General features: G+C 35.7%; 1 protein-coding gene across 3 annotated transcripts in view; it reads left to right on the forward strand.

Moving 5' to 3' along the window:
• MGAT5 (alpha-1,6-mannosylglycoprotein 6-beta-N-acetylglucosaminyltransferase) overlaps positions 1-15,041 on the forward strand; it is a 376,800-nt gene that overhangs the window by 37,668 nt on the left and 324,091 nt on the right. The window contains exon 1 of one of the 3 annotated variants that reach the window (XM_051985776.1): positions 5,348-5,422. The exons of the other annotated variants lie outside the window; for them this stretch is intronic. The gene's annotated coding sequence lies outside the window, so the exon portion shown is untranslated. Of the gene's footprint in view, positions 1-5,347; positions 5,423-15,041 lie in introns of those variants that run through there. 3 annotated transcript variants of the gene reach the window in all.

Genomic DNA, 15,041 nt, shown 5'->3' on the forward strand with positions numbered 1-15,041 from the left:
AGTGAAATTAGGGTCCTTGGTTCACATGTTGGGTGCCAAAATGTAAAGTCCATCCTAGCTCCCTGGAGGCCTCGGGATCAGCCAAAGTCAGGGTAAGTAAAAGTCCTTGGTCTTTAGGGGGAGAAGTGAAGGAGACAGACAAACTGCCATGATGCTTGCCAAACATGTGTCCTCGATTCTAGAGTCAAAAGTTACCAACGTCTCTCCTCCTCCTCCTGCCATAAAGTGTGACTGGCTTCTGTCATCCTGCCTTCTAATCCTTGACTACCATAATCTTAACACCAAACATTGAACCAGCATCAACTGTGAGACCAGCCATTTATCCAACATATGCTAATAGTCATTGTCTCATATCAAATAGGTAATTAGCCTTAAGTGTTTGATTGTCTTATTCAAATACACCTATTCAGAGTTTCAACCTTCTACAGCCAATTCTGCTTTTGAAGGAATTTTCATCATTAATTCTTGTACCTCTTTTGTCTAGTTCTATTTTTAAGGTATTATTTACCTCAATTTTTGTGCCTCTCCCACTCCTCCTCCTTCCTCCACCCAGGAAAGTGAAATTGAGGGGGAGGATCAAGAGTCTGCTTGGGTGTGGGCGGAGTTGAAGCTAGGCTGGGAGAGTGAGAATCAATATCTTGATCTTACCTTTCACCATAATAACTTTTTAAGGTCAGCTTCTTCTTCATTTTTTGTTGTTATTTGTTTATTTTTCCACTGTGTTTCTTGATTTCTAACTTTATGTTAATGTTGGGCTCTGTTTCTCTGTTGTAGGGGGAAGAGGGTCTTTCTTAAGCTTCAGGATTTTTCACATTAATATATTCAAAACTAGTCCTGAAGATTTCAAACTTTTTAGTATTTCCCAAATGATGTGATCTGGGGAGGAGGGGTGAGGATGGGGAGCAGGGAAGAGTATTAGCTGCTCTCTTTTTTTTTAGCCAAGAATGGCTGCTGATCCTTTGGAAGTACAGTTAATACTATTCCTCAGGGTTCCAGAATCCTTTGTACTGAAAGTGTTACTGTGCATGAAGTCATTCCTTCTTGACTGGGAGTGTTTTTCTCTGCCCTTGAACTATGAGACAGAAGTGAATATAGGCAATGGGGTTGACAGAGTCTAGTACCTCATCTAATGCTACTCCAGGGATGCCTTGTAATCTCTTTCTGACTAGTTTCCAGGTCCCCTTACTCTTTGGTGAAAACTCCTGAAGCTGCTGTTTTTGTTAAGCTAGCTTTAACTATAGTGTCATAGATCTTTCTTTCCAATTTCCTAAGTTGGCTTGGGCTAGAAGTATCTCATTTTGACCTGTTGTAGTTCTGCCACTCCAGAATTTGATTTGAGGCATTAAAGTTCTTTGGAAGGGAATATTGGGAGAGCTCAGTTGAGTGCTTTCTATTTTATCATGTTGGCTCTTGCAAAGGGCTATCCTTAAAGACCTTCCCATATGTTTTGATTTGACCAGAATTATGATTATCCTTTAGGGCTTTAAAAAGTATTCACTTCTCACTTTCTTTGCACCTGGTTTCTATGATCTCATTCAGCAGTTGGACTGAATCATCTCAAAGCTCTAAAACTTTCATCTCTAAATCTTATGATCCTATGATCCTACCTCTAGACACTTCCATATTGGCAAGATTGATATACAGGAAGTAATTTCCTTGAATAGAAATAGGAGGAAGAAATAATAACCTAGTCTTTCCCTAAAGACAAAAGTCTTTACTGTTTTATTAAAATGTCCAATGTTCTCCCTAAAGCCTTCTTAAGGTAATCCACTGGTGCCACTGAGTTGGTGTCTCCAGTGTCATTGATTATTGTTATTCCTGATAAAAATGATAATGCCTTTGTCTTATGTTGTTACCATCTCAGAGGAATGTTATGTATTGTATGTAAGACCCTTCTTGGAAGATTAGACCACAAATTCAGCTTTATTTCTTGAATGCAGTAGGAGAGCAATACTTGGGAGTTTATAGACCTCAGAGTTGGCAGTGGGGGCAAGCAGGGAGCAGATATTTCACTGGGAGTGTATGCTATTTTGTTTGTGTGAAAGTATGTTTTGCTTTGTGTTCTGTTCACAGATTTTCCTCTATCCTATAACTTGTTTATGTCTATTACACCTTGAGATGTACAAATACCAGCCATTTCACTTTTGCCTTCCAAATTTTTACCTTTTCACTTAGAAGAGTTGGGGAGCCTCTGATCCCAAAGTTCTTGGACCCATCATGCAAAACAAATCAATTGATGGTACAGTTAAACACAGTAAAACACAATTCACTTTTGCCTTTAAAAATGACTTTTTTTATAGCAAGATACATATAAAATGTTCTGATAATTAGCTTTAAAAATTAAGACCACATTATATAAATTTAAATAAAAATAACCTTTGGTTCTATTGTATAGCCAATTGAGAGGGAAAATCAAAAGGGAGATGGTAAAAGACAGGAGAAATAAATATAGTAAAAAAGAGATAGATGGCCTATATTGTATATGCAGTGTTCCAAAGAACATATCTGTTTTGGGTTCTTTAAAGGACTTTTTCTGCCAAAGACTGAAAACCATGTTATGTTTTCACAATTATTATAAGAAGTTCGAATATCATCTCTTGGTAATTGGTCCCAAGGTCTGGATGAAATTAAGTCAAGTGTTGGCAAAAGACTAGAGGTTTTCAGCCTCACTTGTAGATAAATCTTCAATCACTTAGTACTTATTTTGAATACATTTACATATACATGGTTTTTTTCCTCCTAATAGAATGGAAACACCTTCAGATAAGGGCCTGTTTAATTTTCATCTTTGTATGCCTAATTTCTAGCATAGTATTTAGGAAAGATCAGGAACTTCATCAATGGTTATTGACTGATGTTTCTCATTGATGTCATACTGGCAATCTAGTCACCTCAAGGGGCCAAATGATATTATTCCTACTTATGAGAATGTGGCTAATTCATCTCATTGAATCTCACTCTCATTCTTTTTTCCTGGGAAAACATAGGAGTGAAGGAGAGACTGATATAATGGAGGTAAATCGGCTTCGTGGATGAGGAAAACAATTAATATTCAAGCCTCACCTGATTGACTCTCTTCACATTAGGGTGCCTCTAACCTGGGCTACTAATTTTCATTATGACTTGTATCTGGCCATTTCATTCTCTGTAAAATAGATGAACAGGAAACCCAGACTCTTTTTTTTTTTTTTTTTTTTTTTTTTAATCTACAAAAGAAAGGGAAAATAAAACAACAATTCACCAAGACTTTAATGCTTCACTTTACGCCCAAAGCAAATGACTCGTATTCTGACAGCATAAACATGCTACCTTCTCCCCAGCCCTCTAAATTGTCCCTGCACAGATATCAGTAGATCCTTAGAAAACCAAATCATCCTGACCTTGTGGCTTTTATAGAACATGTTACAATAGAGTCTCCAGGGAATTATGGAGGAACTGAGATAGTAAAGTAAGATTATGCTTCTTGTTAAAGTTTGAACTAGCCTTTAAAAAAAAGTTAAAATTTATTGTCTTATGTTTGTGGGAAAAGCAGTGGGATCATTTGGACATTTGTCACTGATTTCTATTGTGTAGCTATGTGAATAAAACCTAAGTTTGAGCACTTTTCCCAAAGACTAAAACTCAAGATGGAGATCACTGTGAATGGAAGGATGGGTAATAATTTCATGGAAATGTCTATATGTTTTTTTCTAAACCAAGTGCTGCATTTTGTAGTTTGTTGCCAAAATGAGGTGGAAAGGATAGGGGATTTATGTATGCAATTTTTTTTGCCTTTTTTTTCTTTTTTGTTCACGGTTTATGTAAACTGTTTAATGTTAAAATAATCACTGTCAGGAAATTTGATGAAATAAAGTAGACGCTTAAATTATTTTCCAAAATGAAAAGGTCACTCATCAGCTCTGGAGAAAAATGTGGTGGGGAGGAAGGATAGCATAATGGAAATAGCATATACTCTAGCATATATAGTCAAGTCTTGATACTTCTCTATAGGGTACTATGGACAGCCCTAATATTCAGTGGTATCTTTTAATGCCTTGGAGCTTGTGAGCTTGCCTGGAGTGCTTCTTGCCATAATTAGGTTTGATTATCAATTAGTCAGACAATTATATGGTATAACTGATTTTAAAATGTGCCCCCTCTCCCCAAAAAAGTGTGAAACACTTCTCCACCACTAAAATAGACTACAGGGAAAATACATGTGGCAAATAAATAACACAAAGCTCCGATGAGTCCTTTTCTTGCAGTTTTCAAGGTGATCTCCAGGTATGATATAACATTTTCTTCTCTTTTTAGAACTTGCAAGGTCCTCAGCTAGTCAAGACATGGGGGAGATCACTGAGGCTTCCTCTGGTCCTTTACTTCTCACAGATTTAGCTAGAAACACTCCTGTCTACTCAAATTCTTGGCTTCTGAACTAACTCTTTTCCTGTATATCAGGACCACAAAGCATCATCACATTTTCTCAGCCAATTTTCACACTTTCTCTGCGGTGTCACTAGATGATTAAGGACTTTTTCTGCACTTAGTCTAAAACCTTTGATTGATTGAGATGTGTTTTCCTCTGGTTAGAGTAGCAGGGCAGAGCATTTTATCACTGATGTAAATAGTGTAGGATGACTTGATTTATTCAGTCAACCCCTCCCTCACAGGAAAATAAATGGGTTCACATACTGATTCTGACACATTATCCAGGTAGCCTCTCTGAACCTCACTGTCTTTATCACTTGTACTGTGCCTCTTCTCACAAGACTCTTGTAGGTGTTAAGTTTCCATAAGCTTCAGACTCTTTATACCCTGTTTACCGTAAAAGATCACCATCAATATCAAGGGCAGCTTTGAAGTCACAAAAGGACAATATGTAATTGGACAGTCCTACCTGGTTGGCTACAGCTGTCTATTTTGTGTGTTCTTGCTCATATGTGTGCATATGTGCATGATTTCCCTGATTAGTTCAGAATTTTAGGCAGAAATAGACATAATGTGTGACTGTAGCAGAATTGGATTCAGAGGTACAGGTCAGAGGGACAGATTTCAGGGAAAAATCCTGAGGCTACACGGGGATGGAGTTGTAAGATGGAAAACATGTGTTCTTACAACTAGAACAGGCAAGCTGAAGCATGGTTAGGAAGCAGAAATCTGAGTAAAAGCCTCAGGCAAAACAAAATATAGGGCAAGGCAGCACAACTGGATTATGTGATCTCTTAATGTCACTTCCAGCTCCACAGAGCCATTTGGAATATCTTACTGTGGGTATTGAGGACCTGCTTTTGTCTTCTATCTAGAAGAGTCATTCTTACGTCTTAAAGGGTTCTGGCCCTCATCCTGGTTTTATTTTTGTTTTTTTACTAGGTTGGAGGTCAGGGAGACCCAGTTCAACTATGGCTTCAGAGATGTGCTAGCTGCATGCCTCAGCCGTAAAATGGTAATAAAAGCAGCACTTACCTTTCAGGGTTGTTGTGAGAGTAAATGAGAGAATATTTGTAAAGGTTCTTAGCACAGTAGTTGGCACGTAGTAGGTACTTTATAAATGCTTATTTCTTTCCTGTTCCTGTCTTATTTTTATCCTTCTTTGGAGTTCCTCCTGGTTATATATTGCATTCTGATATCAATACCACAACTTACCTCTCCCTTGTCATTGGTTTGATATTCATTTTATCTTTTGGAGGTTGTGCATTGTTGTCATATAACAACATTGGTAAATTATTAGTTTTCAAAAGGACTTTTGCTTTCAATGATTGGGCCAATAAAAGAGCTTTATAATTCTTGGGAAAACAATTTGATCTGATTTCTTCCTCCTCAGCTCTGGACCCAACTTTTTGACTATCTGCATTATCTATTCTACATATACACGATGTTGGATAAGTTCTGTGTGCTGTCCATCCAAATGCTTGTTGAAATCTGGAAAATAAACATTTTTCACCCACTTGTTCTTTTCTGTGTACATGGACAGGCCAAATTCCTTGGAATGACTACAAATGTCTTCCAAGAAGATCTTCAATAGCAATGAATTCCGCAAATAGGATTATATGAAGACATCTCAACATCTACAGGGAATTAATCCTAGGCCTGGACTTGGGAATACCTTTTGAGAAAAAAAACTCATTGTTTTATGTCAAACTTGATTTTATTTTCAAAGGGCCATTAAACTGTATTATTTCTGTTGTTACACCTCTCAAGTAATCCTAAGTGAGCCTGATTTATGGATAGGAGACACTTTACTATAAAAGGCTTATAAACCTGAATTTTCTTTTACCAAATCAAATATTTTTTTCACAATAAGCAATATTGGGATCATATATCTTCTATTTCAAAGGTATCAGATATGTAACTCATTAACTTCATTTGTAGTCTTACAATACTCTTGAGGGCAGCAAGAACCAGGTTAAAATGTAATTGAGAAATATTTAATAAAGTAAATAAAAATACAAATAAAACATAGATAATGTTATTATGTGATTTTCAAAAGTCACTTTATGACTTGTACAGCTTAGTTTCCAGTAATTTTGGTGTCACTGTTATACATCTTTCAGTTAATTGCTCGATGTAAAAGATTTAGTGTATTTTTGAATATTCTCTGAGATTTTTGCATGTTGCATATTAATACTCCAATCAAAGATGACCTTGATTGATGTATATAAATAATTCACATTAAGATTCTGTGTTGACCAAGTCTGACATTACATGTAGAGTTTCACACTGAGAATCCTGCTCTTTCACCCCTTAGAAAGTAATGAGGAATATACTTTTATATCTAGCAATTAACTGAAAAATGTATTACAGTGATGTAAAAGTCAGATAGAAACAGGAGCCAGTAAGCTGTTCCAGTTACACATTAGCTTTGAAAAACTACATAATAGGGGCAGCTAGTTAGTGCAGTGGTTAGAGTACCAGCCCTGAAGTCAGGAGAACCTGTCAATCTGGCCTCAGACACTTAATACTTCCTAACTATGTGATCCTAACCCCAATTGCCTCAGCAAAAAAATAAAAATCACATAATAACATTAGCTATGTTTTATTGTATTTTATTTTATTAAATATTTAAAAGTGGAATTTGTATATAAGATATATATATATATGTGTGTGTATATATGTATAAACATAGTTTTGTGTATAAATATTTTAAAAATAGGCATATGGGCTGATAGTTCTTGGTGTTCTTATCACTTTTTTTTTATAGATGGAGGATTTGCACTATCTTTTTAAATTTTTTTTTATAATAACAGCTTATTTCTTCCATTTTTTAGTTTGGTCCCTTGATACCTTCAAAATTTTATGGACTCCAATGCAGAATTCCTATATATACTTCATCCAATCTGGCTTCTTTTCCCATATTTTTTTCATTTTCTTTTTTAAAAATTTCAATAGATATTTTATTTTTCCATATACATGCACAATAGTTTTTGACATTCATTTTTGTAAGATTTTGAGTTCCATATTTTTTCCCTTACCTCTTCCCACCCCAAGACAGCAAGCAGTCTGATGTGAGTTACACATGTACAATTATTTTAAACATATTTCCATATTAGTTATGTTATGAAAGAAAAATCAGAACAAAAGGAAAAAAAAACAGGAGAAAAAAGTAGCAAGTAAAAAAAAAAAAAAGGTGAAAATAGTATACTTCCATCCACATTCAGTCTCCATGGTTCTCTCTCTGGATAAGGATGATATTTTCTATCCCAACTCTCTTGGAATTGTTTTGGATCATTGTATTGTTAAGAAAAGCTAAACCTATAATTGCTGATCATCACATAGTTGTTTTCTTTAGGTTGTTTTCATTTTTAACCTCCCTTTTGGTCACCTCTGGTACTATAGGAACCATGCATGGGAGACTCACATCTGCTATTAATAGTAATATTCTCGTTATTTTTGGATAATTTTATTATTTTTGTTTTCACATTATCTGTATTTCCAAGAGGCATCCCTTTTGCCTTAAAAAAAAAAAAGGATAAACACAAGTTATTGTTTGTTTTTTTAAGTTAGAGAAGCTAACCAATTTATCAATTAAGTCTGACATTATATTCATTTTCATATACAGAATCATATACTCCCATCCCCTTGTGGGGAGGGGAATGAGATACATTTCTTATGTCTGGTCTTTGAGGCCATGTTTAATCCATTATATTTTCACTGCATTCTTGTTTGATATTCTTTTGTTGTTCTTTAAGTTTACATTGTTACCAGTTAATAAGCATATTAAGCAATAGGCAATTATTAAGTGCCCACCACATGCAGGTACTGTGTTAATGGAAAAAAAGAAATTCCTTTCCTCAAGGGATTTATAATGTACTAGGAGAAATCGTTATTAAAAAAAGGAAGCTGAAAAGCACTGAGGGTATTCTGTCCCACCTAGGTTGAGAAATTATTCATTCAGAGAAGACTTAAATAATACAGCCTAGTGAAAAATACAGAGATGTTTGGGGTTGGCTTCCTTCTTAAATGGAGCTTTGGAATTTTTAGCCCCATCCTCCAATCATAGTAGTCATTGTACGTATATTGATTTCCTGATTTTTGCTTACTTAACATTATATGCTTCTTTCTGTGCTTTTCTGTTGTTTCATAGTATTCATCATGTTCATTGTTAATTATATTGCAGCAACACAGAAATTCCATTACATTCCACAATTGATGGCTATGTATTTTGTTTCCAATTCTTTGTATAATTGGTGCTAGTATAAGAATTTTGGTATATAAAGTATAATATATATATTATAAAGTATATAGGCTTATAAAGTATATTAGATCTTTTGATCCTTGGTGTCCTTGGGTTATGTGCCTAGCAGTGGAATTTTTGGGTTACAGGGAGTGGACATTTTTAGCCAATTTATTTATGTTATTGCAAATTGTTTTCCTGAATAGTTGGACCAAATCCTGTAATGCCAGAAAAACTGAGGCAGGATAGAGATCAGAGAGTTTTAAATAATTTATTGAAAGGGAGAGATTATGCTGGGGGCATACTGCCCCCAGGGCTGTTGTCCAAAGATCTAGCAGCCAATGTGAGTTCTCAATGACATATTTATACACGGTAACTAAACAAAGGAGAGGGTGGAGTTCAAACTCTGGTGATTAGGAATCTCCAGGCAGGAACCATCAATCCGGTTCTTGACAGGTTGTGGGATAGATCATAAATTCTGACAAACTGGGAGTTAAGATTGTGTCCAGCTTAAAGCCAGGAAGTCTGAAACTTAGAGTTATAAACAATGCCAATTAGGTATGTGAAATAGGACATCTGGAGTCTTAACTTCGGGAATTTCAGATCTCCTCAGCCCTAATTATCTCAGTTCTAATGGGCAGAAAAGGAGGGTTGCATCCAGGAAAACTGAGGCAGAACAATTCAGGGAAACTGAGGCAGGACAATTTAGGGACACTGAAGCAGATCAATAAAAGGGAACTGTGGCACAACATTCTTTTCTCCAACAGTGCATTTAATACTTCTATCTTTTCACAACCCCTCCTACAGTAATAACATTTTTTCCTATTCACAAAACCTCAAATTCTAGTCAGATCAAAGTTTCAAAATTCATAGGGTGGGTAAGAGTTAGAACCTGAAGTGACTAGAGATCATCTAGATTTTTCAATCATTTTACAGATAAGGAAACAGAGGCTAAGAAATGTTCAGCACCTTATCCAAAGTCACTTAGCTGCTGAAATAAGAATTTGGCTCTAAGTCTTCTTGAGAAATAGTGAGATTGTGTTCAAAATCTTATAAAGTCTATTTCTTTGAGTCGCTGGGTTTTATTTTTAGGATTAAAATTCAAGTTGCCCACCCCCTGACATTTTGCTTAATCACTTTTCTTTGTAGCTACAGGTCTCTGGCCCCCACTACAGACAACAAAACAAAAAGAGGTCCTCCAAGGCAGATATTTGATTGGTTTAATCCTAGGGACAGTCTTAGTGGTTTAGGAAGGGCTTCCACAGCTATAGTCCTTGGTTGTTTGGGTTTTGGCACAGTTCCTGGTATATAGTAAATGCTTAATAGATGCTTATTGATTAATCAAAAGACAACTTTGTTCCATTTAATACAGGTAAACTGGCTATCTCTTTGTATTTATGTAGAAACAGACTTTTAAGTTATAAGTTTCTAGGTCAGAGGTTATGCTAGTAGGAAAAAAAATATGGTAATACAATTATAGCCACAGTAGCTCTTCTCTTAGTTAAGTCTCCTGGGAAAGATTGTCAGATGCCAAAAATAGACTGCAAACAGGGAAATAAACTAAAAATCTGTCTGTCTCTGGGACAATCCAGTATTGAATGTTTAGTTTAGAGATTGCCTACTGAGTTACTATGGTATCAGTTTATTAAACATTATGAGAAGGACTTCTGGTATAGTTATCTTACCCCACTTGAGGTAAAAAATTTTGGAAGCTGGAATGTAAAAATGGCACAAAGTTGATGTTGCAGAGTTAGAAGAATCCATAGAAATATCTATTTCAATAATCCTTCTTTTTTAGATGAGGGATGGGAAGGTACACAGACTGATATGGTAGAGAATGGCTATGAACTCCATTCCCTGACAATATTCATAGTTCTTTTCATTGTATGCTTAGAAGAAGAGTTATTGTGCTTTTGGTTTTGGTTTAAAGGACTTAATTTCATTTGGTGTATTAAATTCTCTCAACAAAGATTATTAGGACTGGGCTAAAGCTATATTTGGAGCTAGTGATTGATAGGAGAACCAGTGAAGGCTTTTTTTTTTTTTTCTGCTTCATGTCCATATAAAACTTTTCTAGTTATTCTTCCTTTTCTGGTCAAGAACTAAAAGAAAGTTATAAGCTCCCCTGTGGCTCCAAAGTAGATTGGTAGGAGGAGTGGCAGAATCTTTGATTTTCATCTTGGTGTTCCTTGGTATGTCCTCACCTCCAAGACCTTTTTTTTTTTTTTTTTTTGTAAGTTTAGCAAAAGTGTGGTTCTTTCAGGTCTGAACCGTGACATTAAGGAATCTCTGTAACTTAAGCAAGCATTTTCTCCCCAACAATATCCAAAACTTTTTGATAACAGGTAACCCTATTTTAAATTACTTGTCCCAACCTCCCCTAGTATCTGGCATAGTGTTAGTAGACTGTAAATATTTGTTGGTTAGTTTTTAACTAAGTAGCCAAAGAATCTCAATTTGTAGAATTCCCTCTCCCCATTTATTTCCTGTAGAATTTAATGATATCTGATATTAAGAAGTTCAGTTCAATGAAAATTATGTTAAATACTGACTTGTGAAAGACATGGTGCTAAGCTCTGGGAGGAAAGACACCAAGGAAGAAGAGGGGAAGAAAGGGAGGACGGAAGGAAAAATATAACCATTTATAAAGTGCTTGCTCCATGCCAGACTCTGTTCAGTGCTTTTAACAAACATAATTTCATTTGATTGCCACAACTATGGAAAGTGCTATTTTGATACACATTTTACTTTTAGGAAAACTGAAACAAACAGATTAAATGAATTACCCAGAGTCATTCAACCAGTGTCGGAGGCTGGATGTGAACTAAGGTCTTGACCTACCCTGTGCTTTATCCACTAAGCCACCTGGTTGCATGATCTCAAATTAAGGTCTGTGGTTGTGATTTTGTTTCTTTTTTTTTCTTTTTTTTTTTTTTTTTTTAATATTCTCCAAACTGAACCATCAATAATGTCTGAGGCTCTGTTTACTACTTTAAAGTTTGATATAGCTATTATTTTTGATGGTCCATTTCAGTATTGGTTTCATGATTATTGCATGATGTAACAGTTTGAGTTTTGATAGTGCTGTGCCCTTAAACTCTAGTCAGCTGCTTCATATAATTTTAGAGCTATTGGTCCGGGTCATGAGGAACATTTGGCAAGAGAATGTAAATGTCCAAATTCCTTACACTGATATCCAAGGGCTTTAGCATTCTGATTTTAGCCTCTCTTTGCAGCTAATCACTCACTCTTCCCCTATGAGAAAACAAGTCTATCATTGTCCCTTTAACTAGTTTCGTCCTACCTTTCCTCTGTCTTACTAAAAAATTACATTCAGATAGTGCTTTAAGACTTAGAAAACATGTTTACTCACAAAAATTCTGTGAGATAATCTATCTGATAGTTTGATATAAGATCTGTCCATGTGAATAAACTCTCCAATGATGGAGATCACTGCCAATTGTCCACGTCGTTTTTTCCTGTCCATTTTCCTTCTTTATATTCTTACAGTGTATGGAAGTAGGAATGGGGGAGGAGGGTGGCACAGGGATGCTTCTTTTAGATTTCTTCATATGTGATACCCATCAAACCCCAAAGCTATCCTGTGAGCACCCTTTTCTCTTCCACACTCCAACTTACCCATACCCAGTGTAATTCTACATTGGTAATATATTATGGCCTGCTCATGTTTGCCATTTGGTTGACCCTTATCTCTGATTCCAAAATTAAAATATTTGTGTGGTGTCATATATCCAGCATGTCCAAAAGTCTTTGATTCCATGTGTAGCATTTATTTATCATTTTTACTTTCCTATGCAGTATCTGCTAGGATCTTTTCCCATCTCATGGGAAGTCTTCCATGTGGTCTCTCTCTTTGTTTTCTTTATTGTTTTTTTTTCAGGTTATACATATATATTAACTTTTAAAATACACATTTCTTTATGAATTGTGTTGGGAGACAAAAAGAACAAAAGGGAAAAACCATAGTAGAGAAAAAAACAGAAAAAAGAAGTAACACAGCATGTATTAATTTATATTCAATCTCCTTAGTTTTCTTTCTGGATGCAGATGGCATTTTCTGTCTAAAGTCTATTGGGATTGCCTTGGATCACTTGGACCACTAAGAAGAACCAAGAATTTCATAATTGATCATAACACAATCTTGCTGTTACTGTGTACATTATATTCCTGGTTCTGCTTGTTTCACTCAACATCAGTTGATATAAATCTTTCTATGCCTTTCTAAAAACCAGCTTTTTTTCATAATTTTTTATAGAACAATAATATTCCATTATTTTCATTTATCACAACTTACTCACCCATTCCCCAATGGATGGGCATCTACTCATTTTCCAATTCTGTACTACCACAAAAAGAGCTGCTACAAACTTTTTTGCACATGGGTCTTTTCCCTCCTTTATGATTTCTTTGAGATATAAACCCAATAGTGGTACTACTGGTTCAGAAAGTATGCACAATTTTATAGCTCTTTGGGCATAGTTCTAAATTGTTCCCCAGAGTGGTTGGATTAGTTCACAACTCCACCAAAAATACATTAGTGTCCCAGTTTTCCCATATCTCCTCCAACATTTATTACCTTTTCCTGTCATCTTAGCCAGTCTGAACCAATACTGAAATGGACCATCAAAAATAATAGCTATATCAAACTTTAAAGTAGTAAACAGAGCCTCAGACATTATTGATGGTTCAGTTTGGAGAATATAAAAAAAAAAAAAAAGCCACTCTGAGGTAGTACCTCAGAGTTGTTTTAATTTGCATTTCTCTAATCAATAGTGATTTAGAGCATTTTTTTCATATGACTGTAGATGGCTTTAATTTCATCATTTGAAAATTGTTCATATCCTTTGATCATTTATCAGTTGGGGAATGGTCTGTATTCTTACAAATTTGAGTCAATTCTCTCTATATTTTAGCATGAGAGAACTTTATGAGAAACACCAGCTGTAAAAAATTTTTTCCCAACATTGTACTTTTAATTTTGTTTGTGTTGGTTTTCTTTGTGCAAAAACTTTTTAACTTAATATAATCAAAGTTGTCCATTTTGCATTTCATAATGTTCTCCATCTCTTCTTTGGTTATAAATTCCTCCCTTCTCCAAAGATATGATGGGTGAATTATTCCTTGCTCTCCTTTTTTTTCTTATGATAGCACTCTTTTTGCCCAATCATTTACCCGTTTTAACCTTATTTTGGTATGGGATGTGAGACATAAGTCTATGCTGAGTTTTTGACATATGGTTTTCCAGTTTTCCCAGCAATTTTTGTGAAATAGTGAGTTCTTAACCCAAAAGCTGAAGTTCGGGGGTTTATCAAATACTAGATTACTATAGTCATTGATTACTGTGTCATATATGTTTAACGGTTCCAGGGGTCCTCAAACTATGGCCCACGGGCCAGATGTGGCAGCTGAGGACAATTATCCCCCTCACTCAGGGCTATGAAGTTTCTTTATTTAAAGGCCCACAAAACAAAGTTTTTGTTTTTACTATAGTCCGGCCCTCCAACAGTCTGAGGGACAGTGAACTGGCTCCCTATTTAAAAAGTTTGAGGATCCCTGATTTAACCTATTTCACTGATCCACCACTCTTGTTTCTTAGCCAGTACCAAATGGCTGAGAAGGAAAGGTGGAAGTCCCCCCACTAAAATAGTTTTGCTATCTATTTCTTCCTTTAACTAGCTCAATATCTTCTCTAAGAATTTGGTCTACCATTTGATGCATATACATTTATTATTGCTACTAATTATTATTATTATTATACTAATTATTATTGTACTTATTCATTGTTTCCTTTTCATGTTGCCCTTCTTCTTTTTTATTTCTATGGTGGAGTTCTGCTCCTGGGGGGAAAAGGGATGCTGTCCCAAGCTTCCTGTGCAGCTTTGAACCTTGACTTTTAGTACAAGGGCCCCTTGTATTTGCAGGGGATAGCTTTTCCTGCTCTTTTCAGGAAACAGCCTAGTTTCCACTTTTCTGCTCCTCTATTGAGCTAGGACCAAGAATCTCAGTTGCTGGTCTGCTATGATTAAGACCCTTTCATTGACTTTCTCAGACCCCCATTTCAACCCATTAAGACCTTTGTTGAAGTTTTTCCAACCTATCTTGAACTAAAGAGTGGTTTTTGAGGGAGACTGGAAGAGCTCTGTTCAGAGACTTGGTTTCTTGAGGTTTTTGAGGGAAACAGGGAGAGCTCCGACAGCTTCCTAGCTTCACTAGCCATTTTGGCTCCATCCCTCTCCATGTAGTCTCAAAGTAACTTTTGTAACTCTTTTTGAATTTCTTTAGAGTGTCATTTGTTATTCTTTTGGTGTGTATCATAGAATACTTTATGGTTATGTTGAATTGGTATCATTGCTTCTTTTCTCTCCAACTT

Source organism: Antechinus flavipes, chromosome 3 (assembly GCF_016432865.1).
Source record: "Antechinus flavipes isolate AdamAnt ecotype Samford, QLD, Australia chromosome 3, AdamAnt_v2, whole genome shotgun sequence".
Classification (NCBI taxonomy): domain Eukaryota; kingdom Metazoa; phylum Chordata; class Mammalia; order Dasyuromorphia; family Dasyuridae; genus Antechinus; species Antechinus flavipes.